Consider the following 18,860-nt stretch of genomic DNA (forward strand, 5'->3'; position numbering starts at 1 on the left):
ATTATGATAAACAAGGAGCAAATGTTGCAATGACCTAGACACTGCAGAAATGTTTTAGTTTGCCCTTCCAGCTCACCCATAAGAAGAGGAATGTGGTCTGGGCTGGCAGACCTTAATTGCTGTTTGCATGGTACAGATGCGAAGAGACTGTTTGACCCTCAGCCAGTGGAGGAACATACAGATTGGAAAAGGTTTATGCTTATGGCTTCAAAACCTGGAATCCCAATAGAGTCTGAACTTGGAATAGAAACCACTTTTCTTTCTTTCCTTTTAGTAACTATATGTCACCTACTTTATGGCTTTGCTACACAAAGCTTCTTCAAAAGTGTAAAGCACCATGAAATCAAATCACAGTGCATAGTAAACATAGTACACAGAGTCACTACCCAGCAAACTTCCTCCACATGTTGCTGCCTTCACAGCGTTTGTGCAAGCATAACATCACATCCAGTCAATCATCTTATCAAACCATACTTGCTATGGATACCCTTTGCCTCTGGCACCTGGAAATCCTACACAAAATGTAACACTTCCATAAGAAACACTTTCAGAGAGAGAGAGAGAGAGAGAGAGAGAGAGAGAGAGACACACACACACCTACCTCCCTTAACATGTTGAATGTGGGAGTAAATGTGGGAATGACCACAAAGATACCTATTACAAGTCCCAGTTGCAAAACCAAAGAGATGATGTGCAGAGAAAACAACATACAAAGAATCAAAACAGTAAGTACTTTTTATGAAAATGTAATTGTCAACATTTACCTATCTATTCTCTATCCCCAGAGGCCTTATTCATCTAGGACAGTGGTCTCAAACCTTTTTACACCCAAGATCACTTTTTAAATGTCAGGGCAAGCCAAGATCTACCCCACCCCTTCCTTGAAGCCCCGCTCTCTCCATTCTCCCCCTCTCCATCACTTGCTGTCCCCAAGTCCTCACTGAGTTGAGACAGGAGGTGCGGGCTCTGGGGTGGGAATGAAAGATTTGGGTATGGGAAGGGATGAGAGGTGCAACCTCTGGGAGGGAATATGGGTGCAGGAGATGGAGAAGGGGATGCTGGCTTGGGAAGGGAGCTCCAGGCTGGAGAGTGTTGGCATCAGGTGGACGGCTGGAGTGCTGAGCAAGCCGCAGACTTGTGGATATCGGGGTGCAGGAGTTTGGGTTGGGGTGTAGGGGCTCAAAGCAGGGGGTTGGGTGTATGATGGGCAGGGCAGTGTCTGCAGTGTGTGGGTGGTGCAGGAATGTTGTGGCATAAGACTTGGTATGTGGGGGGCTCAGGGAAGGGGGTTCAGGTGTATGATGGGCTCAGGGTTGGGGTGTGTAGGGAGTGAAGGGGTGTTATGATGCTGTGGCCAGATAGGAAGTTGGCCCCAGTTGGGAGCTTGTTGGCCAGACTTCATATTTAAATAAAATATGTCCAACACAAAACTTTTCAACGTTGTCTTTATTTATGGGAGAGGTGGGGAACCTTTTTTGGGTTTGGGGCCACTGACCCACAGAAAAATCAGTTAGGGGCCACACAAGTGAGATGCAAAAAACCAGGGAGACGGGGAGCAAAGCCGCGGAGCACGCGGGCAGCGGACAGCCCAGACGCGCCGCGGCTGTCCCGCTGCTGGCGTCCTCAGAGGCTTTGCTCCCCGTCTCCCTGGTCTGCTGGTCTCCAGCAGACCAGGGAGACGCGGAGCAAAGCCGCGGAGGACCCGGGCGGCGGGACCGCGGTGCGTCTCGGTCCGCCACCCGCGTCTCCCTGGTCTGCTGGGGGGGGGGGGGGGGGGGCGGCGCAGCTAGTATGTACCCCCCCCCCCCCCCCAGCAGACCAGGCTTTTCTCCGGACGCCTGTGGTAGAGCGGCTGGGGCGCTGCCGGTTCATCCCGCAGCACCGCTCTGGGCACTACTGGACCAACCCGGCAGCACCCCAGCTGCTCTGCCCCAGGCGTCCTGATTCAGCCGCTGCTGGTCAGTTTCAGCAGTGGCTGAATCAGGACGCCTGGGGTAGAGCAGCTGGGGTGCTGCTGGGTTGGTCCAGTAGCGCCGAGGAGCACCCCAGCTGCTCTGCCCCAGGCGTCCCCAAGTCAGCTGCTGCTGAAACTGACCAGCGCTGACTACAGGAAGCCCGAGGCACAGTTGCTCTGCCCTGGGCTTCCTGGAATCAGCCGCTGATCAGTTTCAGCAGCAGCTGACTTGGGGACGCCTGGGGTTCTTAAGTTGAATCTGTATGTAAGTCGGAACTGGCGTCCAGATTCAGCCTGTTGAAACGGATCAGAGGCTGATTCCAGGAAGCCCGGGGCAGAGCAACTCTGCCTCGGGCTTCCTGTAGTCAGCCGCTGGTCAATTTCAGCAGCGGCTGAATCTGGACGCCAGTTCCGACTTACATACAGATTCAACTTAAGAACAAACCTACAATCCCTATCTTGTACGTAACCTGGGGACTGCCTGTATGCAGGTTAAACCTCTCTAGTCTGGCACGCTCTGATCTGGCAACCTCTGTAGCCTGGCATGATTTTAGTTAGCCAAATGTCCACTCATCATGGGTGTGGCCAAGTTTCTTGTGGTTCCATAACGTTTGTTTACAGCCACCTGTCCTGGCTCTCAGTGTTCTGTGTTATTTAGCTCTAATTTACCCCTGAGTGTCTTCTAAGAGCACAGTAAGCAATAAAAGCGTTGGTAAAGCTGCTGGACAATTCTGACCTCCTGTGGTTCAGCAAATTCTCTGGTACCAGTCAGGTCCTGAGGGTGCTAGAATAGAGAGGTTCAACCTGTATTACCAAAACTGCTTACTATATCAGTAAAACCATCTTCTTATTGTGCATTTTGACCATCTCCTCCCAACCATAAACAAAAAAAAGGATGCAGCACATTATTGGATAGTAAGCGCTCTTACAATTTAGTAATCCTAAAGGAAAAGAATAGTTAGCTTTCAGAACATAAATCAATACCTTACAGCAATCTTATGTGCAGGACCAGGACAAGTATCTGGTTCCATAAATTTTGTTTCCTGATAATAAAAGAATGGTCCTCAAATCGCTATACCAAATAATAAGAAAACATACAAGGAAACCTGTATGAATAATAGGAGAGGTGTTGATTGTTACAGATAATTCATCAGAATTCATCCTACCTCCTTTCGCACAACCTAAAAACGAGTAATTATATGCCTTGAGATATCATCTGCCCCACAAATCAAGTCACTGCAACTAGACAAAAATGTTTTTTTAAAGGCAATTTATTAGAGATTACTGCAGAGACAGACATGAGTGCTCTTGTGTACCTGCTGTATTAACAACCCCTCACAAGCCACAAGGAAAAAAAAATCAATACTATATATTTTTGCTGCCATTAGTTTATCTGTTGCTGAAAAAAACCACCACTGGTTTGTGAGTGCATCAAGGCATGTTATAGTGTACTCTTCCTATATAGGAAAAACAAAACAGGTTTGTTTTAAATCAATATAAACCTGATTAGCAAAATTCAAATTAATGGGTCATTAACAAAAATTAATCTGTAAAAATCAGAGTATTCTCAAGAAACTACACTTGGTACACAAATTGCCCTTTTGTCCATAATTCAAATCTGGACCCAGTTACCCGTGACCAAAATAGTTTTATTCCAAGAGCTATCCAGAAATTATGTGAAATGAGTTGTCAGACTCAGTCATCCCCAGCATAAAGGTATTATTACAAGTAATACCAATGGGGAATCATGGATGTTAACCGAAAACAAGGACAAACGACCAAAGGTGCAGCATGAGTACTGAAGTAAACCTCTCAACCCCTTTATAAGCCGCCCCACCCAGCTCAGCGTGGTTTAAAGTTACAGTGAAACTACCTGTGCTCTCTAGATAGAACACTTGATTTACCATGCTTCTCAGTCCAACACTTTCACCGGCAGTAAAAGAGACATTCATTATATAACTGAAAAAAACACTGTTGATAGCAAAACATAGAATCATAGAACACTAGAACTGGAAGGGACCTTGAGAGATCATTGGGTCCAGCCCCCTGCCCTCATGGCAGGACCCAGTACCATCTAGGCCAGGGGTCCCCAACATGGTGCCCGCAGGAGCCATGGCGCCCGCCAGGGCATTTATGTGCGCCCGCGCCGGTGTTTTAAAACAGTGGTGTCCAAAGTGGGGTGCGCGCGACTATCGGAGGGAGCGCATGCCACTGCGCAACAGCTGAGAAGGGAGACGCTGGTTCGCAAGACATCCAAGGGAGCGCATGTGTGGCGAACATGCTGCGCATGCGCTCCCTTGGATGTCTTGCAAACCGGGCGTCTTCCTTCTCAGTTGTTGCATGGCGTGTTCGCTGCGCTTGCGCTCCCTCGGACGTCTTGCGAACCAGCATCTCCCCTCTCAGCTGTTGTGCAGCGGCATGCGCTCCTTCCAATAGTCTCGCGCACCCTCTCCACGCAACAGCTGAGGGGGGAGACGCCAGGTTCACAAGACATCTGAGGGAGCACATGCACGGCGTGTTCAAACTCCAGCACAACAGCTGAGATGGGAGACGCCCGGCGTGCCGTGATGTCACAGCCCAGGAATTTAAATTTTAAAACTGCACGGCCCAGCTCCAGGCCCGGCACGTGGTCTGGGGTCATGGAAGCAGCTGGGGCCGGGCCCGATCACAGACTCAAACTGGAAGGCAGAAGGTGGGGGTGTGGAAAAAATAGGGGAAAGGGGTGGGAGAGGAAGGGGCTTGTGCAGAGGGAAGGGGGGCAGGTCAGGAGAAGAAAGGGGAAGGCACCAAGGGACAGCATGGAGGAGACACAAATGCCAGGGGGCCAAATGGAGACAATGAGGAAAGGGGCAGGAGGGGAGATGTCAGTGGGAGGGGGGAAAGGGTGATGCTGTAAGAAGAGAGGGTAAGGGCATTGGGGGCCGGGGGGGGGGGAAGAGGAAGGTATTGGGAGAAGGCTTGAAAGAAGGGGTGGGCATGAGGAAGGCGGGGATGGAGCAAATCATGTGTGAGGGTACAGGGGCATGAGGGGAACGGGGGCAGAGGGTGGAGAGGGGAAGAGCATCAGGTAAAAAGAGGGCACAGGGGGCAGGGGCAGTGAGGAAAGAGGGAGGCACCAGGAGGGTGCAGGGCTAAGGGAAGGTGCAGGTGCCAGAGGATTCTGGGGGTGAAGCAGAAGGGCAGACACCTGCAGGGGAGGGACCAGCACCAGAGGATAGAGACAGGGCAGGTATGTGGAGGGAGGTATTAGGAGAGGGGGTAGCTCACATGATCAGAGTGGGTCTCCTGGAGGAGTGGGCACAGGGGGAGAGAAGGGCTGGTGGAGGGGGCAGATTTCAGGAGGGCTGAGGGCAGTGAGAAGGGCAGGAGTCAGGACAGCAGAGGAAGGTGAGAGGTTGGGGGGCAGCAGGCACCAGGCAAGCTGATGGAGCAAGGGGAGGAGACATGACAGCAGACAGTGGGGACATGGTGGGGTTGGGGAGTGTGAGATTTAAAGGTGCCATGATTTTTTTTTGGAGGGGGGGAGAGGGTGCTTATTTCGCTCAACATTTGCACATTCCCCCCTTTTTTAAATGTAGAATTTTGTTTAAAAATGAATTACAATATAATTAAAATAAAAATTATCCAACTAAATTAAGTTTCTATCAAATTTACCCAATTCACATTTAATATGAAAATAGCCTTCAATTTGCACATTTGACGCCTTTTTTCTATTTTTTCTCCAAAGGGAAGGGGGGGGCAAATAATTGCTGAATAATTTAATTAATACCTTTTACATGTAAAATTACCTTTTTCATCTTATGGATTAATATACTATGTAATATTAAATATGATGTTTTTTGTATTATTTAATGCACAAACACAAAATAAGCCTTGAAAAATTGTTGGCACCCGCCACACTCTTCAGAAAACATGAATGTGCTATTGGCCACAAAAAGGTTGGGGACCACTGGTCTAGACCATCATATGGGGGCTCATTACTTCGGGACATTTTCTGAGATAAAGTCTTTGTACCATTTTTCTTTGTTTAGCTTCCTCACTTGCCCTTTATAGCTCTGAGCTATAAAATCAAGTTATAAAAATTCGTATTTTAAAGAACTATACTAATATTTATGCAGCTATTTTCTTCACTTTTCTGGGCCAAAACCCTCAGATAGTTTCTAAATGATGTTTACACTCAGTCTATGGAATCTGAAGGTAAGAATATAGAGCAAAAGAGTATCAACCAGAAGATCTGGGCCCTATATTCACTTGGTTCACCGACTTGCTGTGAGGGTTTTGGCAGGTTAATCTCTGGCTGCCTGGATTTACCCTTGAGAAAAATAGGGATAATACTCATCTTTATAAAGCATTTTTGTATCTTTACATGAAAGGTGTTAATTATAAATAATAAGTAACATGATTAATACTGAGTTGCAAAGTTTGCCTGAGTCGGAAAGAATCATAGAGCTTGCCCAGAATAATTTCTATAGGATTTTTTTTTTTTAAGAAAAACATCCTATCTTGATTTTTAAATTGCCAGAAATAGAGAACCCACCTCAACATTTAGTAAACTGTTCCAATGGTTAATTACCCTCACTGTTAAAATTTATGCCAGATTTCCAGTCTGAATTTATGTAGCTTCAACTTCCAGACGTTGGAAGTTGAAGCTATGTTATACCTTTCTCTGGCAGACTGACAACACCATTACTAAATATTTGTGCCCACTGTAGGTACTTACATACTGTGATCAAATCACTCCTTAACCTTTTCTTTGATAAGCTAAATAGTTTGAGCTTCTTGGGTCTGTTACTACACCTCATTTTCTAATCCTCTGGATCCTTCTTGTGGCTCTTCTCTGAACCTTCTCCAATTTATCAACCTCCTTAAACTGTGGGCATTAGAACTGGAAACAGTATTCCAAAAGTAATTGCACCAGTGCCAAATAAATATGTAAAATAACTTCTCTACTTCTTCTTGAGATTCTCCTGTTTATGCACCTAACAGCTTCAGTAGCCTTTAGCATCACATTGGGAGCTCACATTACCCACTGCAACCTCCAAATTTGTTTTCAGTCATTGCTTTGCAGAATCCCCCATTCTGTACACATGGCTGACATTCGTTGTTCTTAGATAAAACATTTACATTTAGCCATATTAAAAACACATTGTTTGCTTCCACCCATCTCACCAAGACACACAGATTGCTTTACATCAGTGACTGTCATCTTTATTGTTTACCACTTCCCCAACTTCTCAGTCACCTGTAAACATTATCAATGATGATTTTGTTTTCTTCCAGGTTATTGATAAAAACGTTAAATAATATAAGATGCAGGACCCCACTGGAAACACACTCTTCTCATGATCATTTCCCCATTTAAAATTGTATTTTGAGATCTGTCAGTTAGCCAGCTTTCAATCCATTTAATGTATGTTATGTTAATTTATACCTTTCTACTTTTTTAATCAAAATGTCACGCATTTCCAATTCAACACCCTAAAGAAGTTAATGTATATTACGTAAACATTATTACCTTTATCAAACAAAACCTCATAAAAAAAGACATCAAGTTTAGGATCTATTTTCTATCAACTCATGTTGACTTGTATTAAATTATATTACTCTCCTTTAACTCTTGATTTCACAAGTCCTGTATCAAATGGTCCATTATCTTGGTATCAATGTCAGACTGACAGGCCTACAATAATCATCATCATTCCATTTACCCTTTTAAAATACTGGCACAACATTAGCTTTCTTCCACTCTTCTAGAGCTTCCACCTGTGTTCCAAGACTTATTGAAAAATCAACATTAAGGGTCCAGTGAGTTCCTTAGCCAGCTCTTTTAAAGCTCTTGGATGAAAGCTATCCAGACCTGCTAATATAAAAATGTCATATTTTAGTGGGGGAGGGGGGTACACTGAGGAACAATAACAGGGTATACGGTGGTCTGGGCCAGCCCCAATGGATGGGCATGGAGGCAGTACAGCCAGCTCCACTCTGACCCTGCCCAGCTCTGCTTCCTCCCCTCTCCCAAGATTAGCTCCATTCTGCCCCTTCAGCTCCACTCACTCTCTGGTCCCACCCCAACCCATGTCTGCCCTCATTCCCTCTCTGCCCCCAAGCCAGCTCTTGCTCTAGCTCCAGCTCCTCTCCCATCTCCAGTTCAGCCCCCAGCTCTGCCTTCATCCAAAACTCCTTTATTGAGGAAGACTTTGCTATGTAGTAATGGGGGGAGGGGCACAGGCAGATTCCATTACTGATAAGGAAGGGGACCACAGGAAAAAACTGCACTAGACAGATAATATCTTTTATCTTACTCACCTTATTAGATCAACGGTTAGTAAGAGAGACAAGCTTTTCAGCTCCACAGAGTTCTTCTCTGTGGCACAAAAGCTTGTTTCTCCCACAAACAGAAGTTAGTCTGCCTTATCTCTCTCATCCTTGGGACCAACACGGCCACAACTACTCACCATACAACATATTTAGTAGCTACTATTTAATATCCTCCTGAGATACTGATGGAATGGAAAGAGTGTTATCAGCATATGAGGCTATAGGGATATAATGGACTAGCTGACTACCCAATAAGCCTAGGTTTATCAGGTAGTTGAGTCACTACTCAACTAGTCGCTTCCCCATCCCTTGCTGCCTCTGTATCAGAGGTAGCAAGCCAAGGGAGCAGGAGCTGGGGGAAGCTGGCTTAAAAGCCAGTCCCTCCCAGCACTTTCTGTGGAGAGGGCAGGGAAGGCAGAGACGCAGCGGGGGAAATGGTATGAGCGGAGATTGAAACAGTCCCCGCTCGCACCAGGTCCCAACTGCTGTGCCTCTGCCTTTAAAATGTAGTAAGAGCAGCGAGTAGCTCTTACTACATTTAAAAGTCAGAGGTGCATTGGGGATAGTGAGTGCCCCATTCCCCTTACTGATTAATCAAGTAGTTGATGGAAATTCCATCAATTACTCGATTAAACTGATTAATTGAAATTTAGCATCCCTATGAGACTGTATCATGTTTTTTTCCCTGAATGAATATGCCCATATGCAAATGAAATGTTACTGGTCTGCCAAAATTTGTGAATGGGTTTGCTGGTCCGTGGCATAAAAAAAGGTTGGGAACTACTGCTCTAGCAGACACCAATACTCCATCTTGTGCTTTAACTGTAAAGCCATTGCTCCATACATTTTCAAGATCATTTTATTCCCAGTTACCAGTGATTCTGAACCAGATAATGCCATTGCTGACATACAGCGCCACGCTCCTTTAATTGTAACGTTCCAATCATGTGAAACATCTCATCTGATTCAATAATACCAAATGGATGAATTTATGCTCATGTGTGAGCAATTCTAATTCCTTGTTTGATCCATAGAGGCTTTCTTGATATTAACTAGGGGTGCAACCGATTAGCATCACCTTACCAGGTGATGCTTACCAGTAACTGGTCAACTGGCAACCTAGCTGGGCCTGCCAAGCTGCAGCATGGGTAGGGGACGCTCCAGCCTGGTCAGAACACCTCCCCTCCTGCCGCACAGGATGGTATGCCCACCACCTGAGAAGCTCCTGCCTATGGCTGGCTCTGCCTGGCCAGAGCAGCCTGCAGTGCAGGCAGGGAGCCACTCCAGCTTGGCTAGGCTCTGGGCTGTAGTTGCTCCCCACCTGCGCATCGGCTCCCGATTAAGTGGTTAACCAGGATTTTACACCCCTAATATTAATGGGAAGAAAGTGCAACGGCCCTTGTGTAAATATTGGGCAAATGGACAATGAAGGCTGGCACTGTTGGCAGAGACCAACAATTCAACAATGCTGTAGTGTCTCATATGAGAAGGAAAAACAGGTTTCACCTAGAACATTTGCCAGGAGAATGTAAGACCACAATTTTCTTTCCTCTACTGACACCTCACTTCCTCCTCAGAGCTCCAGATATAACAAACCTTATAGAACAAGGCAAAGTCAACTATGGGAGCTCTGGAAGAAAAGTGTGTTACTCACGTTAGTATGATGGTATTACTGAAACTCTTTCATACACCTTCCAGAGTCCAAGCAACTCTCTGAATTTTTAACTTTTTGGTTCTGACTCTGTAGAGTTTTAGTGCTTTCCAGATAGTTCCTGCTGCTTTCCTGCAAGAAGGGAGGAAAACAACTTAGAAAGAAATGAAAGATGAAAGCTCCCTGCCTGATCAACAGAAGGAGAGCGTATATACTCACAAAAGCCACATCTCAGAAGGAAAGATTTACCATCAGGAAGGCAGAAGTAAGGGACAGAACAAAGAGTGAAGGGGCTGCAGAAGGAAGACTGGAAAAAGAACCCATAAGCCTCCAGCCAGTCCTGCTGATTTTTCATCTAGTTCACGTTCATTGATTTACACCAAGGGTCCTGTTTGAGGATCCTTACATGCACTCAATCACTTAATTGTAAAGGTGTTTACCTTACAGTCTTGGGACTGCTCATGTACTTACAAGGCCCAAAGTGGCTATTCCAATACAACTGGGGGGGGGGGGCTGCATCACTAGCAGGCTCCATTACTGTCACCTCTCCAAAACATTCTGCTACCCTGGCCAACCAAAGTGAACAACAAATTGTGAGCAAGACAGAAAAATGACTACTGGTCAACATCTACATTTAGGCCCAATGTTTTAAGCATGTTCCCTTGTAATTTTTTCCCCTAATAACCATCTTTGGCAAAAGATTTAGAACAGCTGCAGCAGGACACAGAAGAAACGAAGTACTGATAGCAAGACACACTCTCCTACTGGAGAGTAGCAAGCAGTTGGAGATCCTACAGGTTACTTCAGCCCTTCAGTCATGAGTAGAAGAAACACCCAGCAGCTCTCCATTGGCAGAGTTTGCTTTTCTCCTGTATACAAAAAACCTAAATGCAATAAAGTTAATAAGTCAATGCAATAAAGCAGTTCATTTTTTTTCAAAAATGAATGGTATGCCCAGTCAGAATGGTATGCTGAATCTAAAAAGTACAGAGAGACTTTTCATTGGCAGAGCATTCCTCTTGAGATTTGAGTGGTTTTCCTGTGCCAGATTGGCAAAAGAACAGGATAACTTTAGTGTGTTTGCTAAAGGAATTAATTTATTACAGGCCTGAACATGCAGTCCCCTATATACACATATCTCATATATAAATTGGAGAAAAAAGGTAATTTGCTCCACATTTTTAAAACCAACCCTCTTTCTCATCAGATTTTTTTTAAATTAAAATAACTGCACATTGCAGTAGGCCATACTACAATATTTCTTTCTGAAAAACAAACAGGACAAAGTATTGCAAAGTCCCTCTGCTTGAATAAGCATTAGTGGAAAGCCAAATCATTGAGTACCAACAAGTTAAGGGAATATGGATTGGAAAAATGGACTGTAATCCAAGAAAATGCTGCACCACCACATCATGTATTGAAAAGGGGCTCATTTATTTTCAGAAAGCTGACACCATCTTTGCAATTTTTTATCCATATTCTCATTCCGGATGGTGAATGCACCAGGTTCTCTCCATTCTGACACACTGTAGTGCCTTTAAACCTCACTGTCAGCAGTGGGGATATTTAAAAGGCACTGCTTTTAAATTTTTATTTAGGATCTGTGTTCGCCCTGAACTGTCCCGCTCACCGATTCTCCCTCCCCCTTCCCTGCCCCCAGCCCAGCTGTCCCCGCCAGCCAATTCTCTCCCAATCTCTCCTGGCAAGTCCTGCTGCCCCCGTGAGCTGTTCTCCCCCCCAACCCCCCCGCAATCTCTCCTGGCCCAGCCCCACTGCTCCCTCCTGCCCCCCCCCCCCAGCCAGCCCTGCTTCTGCCAGCCGGTTCTCCCCCCACCCACGTGATCTTCCCTGGCCAGCCCCACTGCACCCCCACCCCCACCCCCAGCCAGCTTCACTGCCCCCGCCAGCTGGTTCCCACCCCTGCAATCTCCCCTGGCCAGCCCTGCTTTCGCCGGCTGGTTCCCCTCCCTATCTCCCCAAGGCACCTCCACTGCCCCTACACTGCTTCCCTGTGGCCCATATCCAACTCCTTGGTCTCCTTTGAAAACGTTATGCATAACACCTTACAATACCTTATAATGGCAGAATCATACAAGTTTAGGAAATTGAGATCTAGCAGTCACATAGCCCATTGTCCTGTAAGTGTAGAATCATTCATTACAGTTTACTTTCTACTGTTGCAGTAGTCTAGTTTCATGTGATAATCAATGGAGCTTCCATGTTTTCCAAAGATGGAGCAAAGTTTTGATTAATTTTTCAAAAAGCAATTACATAGCAACAGTCCAGACTTGTGTGGAAATTAAGATGATATTCTCCATCAGAGAACATACACTGCAGTGAATAAATGAGAAGAATCTGGGAATACTGGCCATTTTAATCAATGGAAGATAAGCAGTAGAGATGTTAAAATGCTTTAGTTTTGTGAACATGTAACCGCCAAAGTTTTCAGTAGTTACACATTTACAAGCAGGAGCACCGGCTCCTGCCTTCTCCCCTCCCACTCCATGCTGCTGTTTCTGTGGGAGGCAGTAACGCGGGGGGAGGAGGCTACATGTAATTGTGAGGGTTAACCTATGAATCTAGGCTCATTAGATAACTGTGTACCTGGATACACATTCACATCTCTAATAAGCAGTAGATATACATGTGATATATGAATTCATTCCAGTTAATACTCCCATTTAGGATTTTACATACTGCTCCTTCAGCTATAAGAGTGGGTTACAGAAACATTCTCCTTAATCAGAAGGCTGATCTGGGTGCTGTTACATCTTAGCATCTTTCTTCATGACCACCAGCATAGGCATGAAAAATATCTTGATTTGAATTGTATTTAAATAAATGTATTGAGTTAAACATTACCTCAGGGTCTGGGATAGAGAGCAGCATGTCGATGCTGCTCTCTCTTTCTCTCAAACCCTGAGGTAACCATGCTTAAGAACCAATCTCCAATTATTCTGGTTCCTTTTCCATTTTTTAGTTATTTTTACAAAGTACAATACCTTTTGTAGCCTTCCTGATAGGAGACAAGGACACGAGTTGTCTTTAAAGGGGATTCAAGTTATCTGAATCTTAAGATTTACATAAACATTTGCCAATGTATAAGGCAGAATATCCCACGTTTAATGTCTGAATAACTAAAAAAAACAATAATTGGTCTGGTAGCACTTTATAGACTAATAAAACATGTAGATGGTATCATGAGTTTTTGTGGGCACAGCCCACTTCAACTCCTGCTGTAGGTGATGTCTGTATGTAGATGGGCATGATGGATGAAAATTAACAATGCTGGTGAACAGTAAGAAACATTCCTAATGGTAAGATCACCATTCCTAAGAAAAGTAATGGAAACATTCCAAACAGAAAAAGTGAAACAAAATAAAGCAATTTGACAAGAAATTTTACCAGCCAACCTAGACTGTCACCTGTCTTTATCCACAAGAACTGAAACAAAACAAAACAAAAAAAACCAGACTCGTTTTTCCTCACAGTGGTTGGACAAGCAGAATTCTGCAAGGCTGCTATGTGGAACAATCCTAAACTGGCAAGGTGGAAGGAGTGCAAGATGATCTAATTTGGCTTTTCCATCTCTAGCTTTTATAATTGTTATGAAAACTGAGCTAAACAGGTGACTGTATTTGTCCTTGTCCTCTTTGTTAATATTGAATTTAGCCAGAAGCAATATCCTTGGCAGGATTTTCCTATGAGTACCACCCTTTGTGATATAAGATGTAAGACTATAGCAAAACTCATAACAGATAATTTTGTAATGGCAAAATGCTAAACATGACAAGTGTTTGCTCAGACCAAGGTGATTTCCTACCTGCAGACATAAAAGTATATATAGTAGTAACTTAAGAAAATAAAGTGCATTGCAGGAGAACACTTATCTATTATTCCATACTCAGACTACCCTTTACCCCAAATTGAATTTATATGCAAAAGATATAAAGAAAGAATGAACTAGCATTCTTTGTATTGGCTTAATAGTTTCTTTAAAACAGATCTCATTTTGCAGGAGGGCATAAATGACTATGAAGAGTCAGAGGCTATCATTTACTAGGGATGTGAATGACTAGTCGACTACTCGATAAGCAAATGCTTATCGGACAGTCGACACACTAGTTGACTAGTCGCTTCCCTGCCCTTTTGCTGCTTCATTCAGAAAGAGGCAGCAAGTGAAGGGGAAAAGAGGAGGGGGTGCTTCAAAGCAGCAGCACCGTGACCCTAGGACAGCGGAGGCGCCCTTATCGACTAATCAAAATTTTACATCCCTATCATTTACCTTGTGAATAGACTTAATTGCTCTGTGAAGTTGAGGCTTTTACATAAGGTATATTATGTTATCAGCCAATGGCTTCGTTTAAATTCCCACTTTGAATGCTGTGGATAGACTTCTGCTGAAATAATTTCAGCAGAACAGGGTAAACAAAGCAAGAACCAATTACACTCGAACCTCTCTAATCCGGCAACACTGGGAAACAGGGTATGGTGAGGATTAAAGATTTTTCTGGGCCAGTGAGGGTGCTGCAGGTTCTAGACATGAGGAGGAAAGGGGTAGGGTGCTTACCTGCTGCCCCACTCCTGGTGGCATACATGACTCTGCGCTTCCCGCCATTCCCAGGCATTGCCTCCTCTGCTATGGGATTCTGGCTAACTCCTGCTCTTGGCCTCTGGGGCTCTTTGGTCAAACATCATCCGTGATCCTGCCAAACCACCAATGTTGCTGGACCAGAGAGTCCTGGATTTGGGAGTTTCAACCTGTAGCTAGTAATCAGTTTGTCCTAGAACAGTGGTTCTCAAAATGTGGTCTGCGGACCACTTGCTGGTGGGCTACAGGCTCAGGGCTTGGGCTGCCCCTACAGCCGTCCTGCCACGAGCTTGGAGCACCAGCACTGGCTTCCCATTGTGGAGGGGAGGGTTAGGGCAAGTTTCTGTGGCCAGGTCCAGCTTGCAGGGAAAGGAAGTGGCTCTGTATGCTGCCATTCCTCCTCCCCCTGGCTGGGGGAATGACAGCACAGGAAACCTCTGGCCTGGAGGCTTTCCCTGGTGCTCCCATTGGCCAGAAACAGAACTGGCCAATGCGACCAGTGGGGGAAGTGCTTGGGAGCAGCGGAAGGCATGAAGTGAGGTAAGCACCCCCTATCCCTCTGGTGGCCAGAGCCTGCACCTCCATCCCCCTTATACACACCCCTGCCATCGATTCCCTGCCCCCCCCCAATCCTCCCATCTCCAGACTGCTCTTGCACCTTAACACCCACCCAGACCTCCTCTAAGCTGATCCTTCACCCTACCTTCTAGTCAGATCCTATCCCCTCCTGCGCCCATTTTGTCATGAAGGGTGATTGGCTGATGGTCCATAGAAGTGTCTACATTAAGCGGTGTGGACCATGGGCCAAAAGTTTGAGAACCGCTGTCCTAGAAACATAAGGGGCAGGGTGTCTAACGTAGCAATTTCTGCAAAATTTAAGCTTTCACTTGAGGGAAGGGGAAAAGATGTTTCTAACTGCTAAGGCTGTGAATAAAACCCTCCAAATGTGAAAATAGAGGCTGCTCTGTCTTTCCAAACCTGCAGGCAGTTTCATCGTTTCTGCTGCTGCTGCTGCTACTGTGTACCAAGGTAACTGAGCAAAATAAACACAGCTGTCAGTTCCACTGGAGCTATGCAGAACTCTGTGGGAAGCAGTGACATTGACATGAATTATGCACAATGGAAAAAGTATGGGAAGCAGAGACCACCATGGGAATGAAAAAATGGGGAGAACCTTTCCCCACCATAAAACAAAAAGCTGCTAGGAGTAGTGGAGACATAAGCACCTTGACAAGTCAAGAAGTTTCTTCTCCCTTCTAGCTGTCAGAGGAAAACAGAGGATATAAACACCAATTTCCTCCAGGCCCAGAGACTGTTCACAGCCCTGCTCCCACCCAACACATTCACCCAAGTCCCCACCTCTGCCCCGTCTCTTCCTAACCCAGGGCACCTATATCCCCAAGACCCCATCCCAGCCCTGCCTCTTTCTGCCCCTCCCCGAGCATGTCCCATCCCCGCTCTTCCCCTTCCTCAGAGCTTCTTGTGTGCCTGCTGATGGGTGCTAAGCACACACTAATTTTTTCCATGGGTACTTCAGTCCCATGGAGTTGGCACCAAGAGAACTTCACCTTTTCAGTCACTGACTAGCCACAGACTGCCATAAATATAGCCACAAAAACTGATCTACTCACTAGAGCACCTCTGAAGCTCATGGGCAACCCTCTCTTCAATCTCTCGTCAACCTCTAGCTAGTAAATATCCAGGAAAATTTTCAAACCTTGTACATATGGGAGAAAATACCATGCACTAATTTACAATTAGAATGATATGTTTGGAATTATGGAAAAATGTATATCCCTTTTAAGCAATACGTCTACTAAGCAAACATTAAACTTGCTTAGATTTTCTAAGTTGTACCCTGTTGAGTTTGGATATGTAAAAAAAAAATTAAGCTGACAAATAGGACAAATTGACTTCTAAGAAAAAGATACTGAATCAACTGTGTACTGAATTAAGTAGGCTTGCATTTACTCATTGACCAACACAGCTATTAGACACTAACCAGCTACAGAGCCACCACCACATACAGTATCATTCATTAAAGAGGTTTGTATGCAATTAAGAGTGTTTCATTGTTTCACCAAATGTCTGTGGCATCCAATTAAGTAATAACACAAGAGAGGAGCTTTTTAATTAATGAGGAAAATCCTCTGCAAGCTAGACACAGGTGTGCAAGACTCAAGCAGTGTCTGAAACAGTTGAACAGATCATTTATTTTAGAAAAACTCAAACATGTATGCAATTAACTCAACAGTAGAAGGATTCTTTGTAATTTAACTTCTTTCAAGGGATTTATATTTCTTTGTAGTATTCAATAGTTATCTGGCTTATAAAATATTAAAATACAAAACTAACACTCAGAGTAAGATAGCATGGTTAAAAAGTGACAACAATTTTCACTTGGGTGTTACCAGTTTTTTAAAAATTGCATACAGCGCAAATTTAAACTCGGACTTGATAGGAACATTTTTTTAAATTACAGTCTGTTGTCATTAAATAAACACATTTTGATTAGTCCACTTCATCTAGTTTTTAGAAACAGCTGCAGAACATTATCATTACTTTAATAAGCTAGAATAACACTAATAAAATGAGACAATATTTCATACCTATCGTATCTGATGTAATACCATATGGTTTACAGGCTCTGATAGCAAGAGGTCATATGAACAAAAATTAGCAGGAAACAGGATATCGCTTAAAGTAGGTACACAATAGTGTACAAGGTTACAAGTAGTCCCCCCACATAAACACCACACTGCTGCCTCTGATACAGAGGCAGCAGCACAGGGATCATGCATCTCTGCAGGAGTCGGTATCAGCAGTTACACATTTACCAAAATAAATGCATTTAAACATTCCTAGCTTAAACCTAGCTTCTTTCAGAGTTTGTAATTTTTTCTTGTTTCTCTTATCAGTGATGCATTGTTTTCTCCCGTACTATGAAGAAAAAAGAAATATTTACAAGAGACAATCTATCCATTACTGGGTTTTGCCATATGAAGTCATATTTGCAACTACCCGGATATTTCTGTTATATATGGTCAACCCAAAGGAAGGTTTTCACAATAAGAAGGACATTTCTTTGTGAACCTTTACCCAGCATCACTGTATATAGACCCATCCAATTTTCAGAACAAGCAAGAGCAGACATTCTATTTCCAGACAGACGTTAAATAAAGGACAAATTCTGTTTACTAATCAAGTTAAAAGAAGAAGCAAGCTAACCATCACAGTTTTTTCTTAGATGCAAGAAATAACTTCACAAGACTAAGTACTAACAAGCATGTGATAACTACTCCAAGAGCTCCACATGGCTATGCACAGGCAAGTTCAGAAAGATGGATAATTAATACAGAACAGCCACACGCAAAAATGCCCTCATCATAATGTTGTATTATACTCAACTACAGTATTTTGACTTGAGGCTAAATGAAAGCCCATTATAGATACTGACCACGTAACATCTCAGTAGCACATAGACATGGCTGTCAAGGACAAAGTCATAAAGAGGGTGAAGTGCAAAACTACAGTAGCAACCCACAGCACTCGGATGATATTCTTTACATGATTCAGCAGAACTGAGTAAGTTAAGTACTGGGATTGACAATTCCATTAGAAGAGTATGAAATACTTCTGTCCCAAATTCCCCGAACCTAAAAAATGAACTTGTACACCTTTTGGTACAGATATCCATCTTAAATGTATTTAAAGCAAATCTGGTAGCGAAGATACCCTGAAAACTCAGGGTTTGGCTGTTTCATGTTCAGTACCCAAAATTAGTGGGTACATTTGAGACAATTTTGTACTTGTACCTCTAGGCTTCAGTTCTCAATCCATAAAACAGGGATACCACTAACAGCTCAGTTAATAGGTCTACTGTGAGGATAAACTCATTTACACTGCTGAAGCAGTCAGATACCATTTTGACAGCGCCACAGAAATGCTGAAGAGGAGATTAAAGGTTTTGTATTCTTTTCAGGGTTTGGTATGTAGTAAATAAGTCCTGGGCCACATACTGAATGGAGATATAAGTAAACAGAATCATAGAAATGTTTAGGATTGGAAGGGATCTTAATAGATCATCTAGTCCTGTTCCCTCCACTGAGGCAAGACTAAATATTATGTATACCATTCCTGACAGGTGTTTGTCTAATCTGTTCTTAGACACTTCTTACAATGGAGATTCCCAAAACCACCCGGGGCAGTTTATTTCACTGCTTAACCACCCTGCCAGTTAGGGAGTTTTTCCTAATGTCCAACCTAAACTGCCCTTGCTGCAATTTAAGCCCATCACCTCTTGTCCTATCCTCAGTGGTTAAGAAGAACAATTATTCTCTTCTTTT

General features: G+C 44.1%; 1 protein-coding gene across 4 annotated transcripts in view; it reads right to left on the bottom strand.

Annotated features, from left to right (window-relative positions):
* Positions 1–18,860, bottom strand: part of FAM168A (family with sequence similarity 168 member A) — a 376,753-nt gene that overhangs the window by 322,554 nt on the left and 35,339 nt on the right. Inside the window, exons 2-3 of one of the 4 annotated variants that reach the window (XM_075919567.1) lie at positions 9,927–10,055; positions 7,663–7,811 (exon numbers count right to left, since the gene is read on the bottom strand). The exons of 1 other annotated variant lie outside the window; for it this stretch is intronic. The gene's annotated coding sequence lies outside the window, so the exon portion shown is untranslated. Of the gene's footprint in view, positions 1–7,662; positions 7,815–9,926; positions 10,056–18,860 lie in introns of all 4 variants that reach the window. 2 more of the 4 variants (XM_075919568.1, XM_075919569.1) reach the window with 2 other exon arrangements.

The sequence above is a fragment of the Pelodiscus sinensis genome, chromosome 1 (assembly GCF_049634645.1).
Source record: "Pelodiscus sinensis isolate JC-2024 chromosome 1, ASM4963464v1, whole genome shotgun sequence".
NCBI classification, from domain to species: domain Eukaryota; kingdom Metazoa; phylum Chordata; order Testudines; family Trionychidae; genus Pelodiscus; species Pelodiscus sinensis.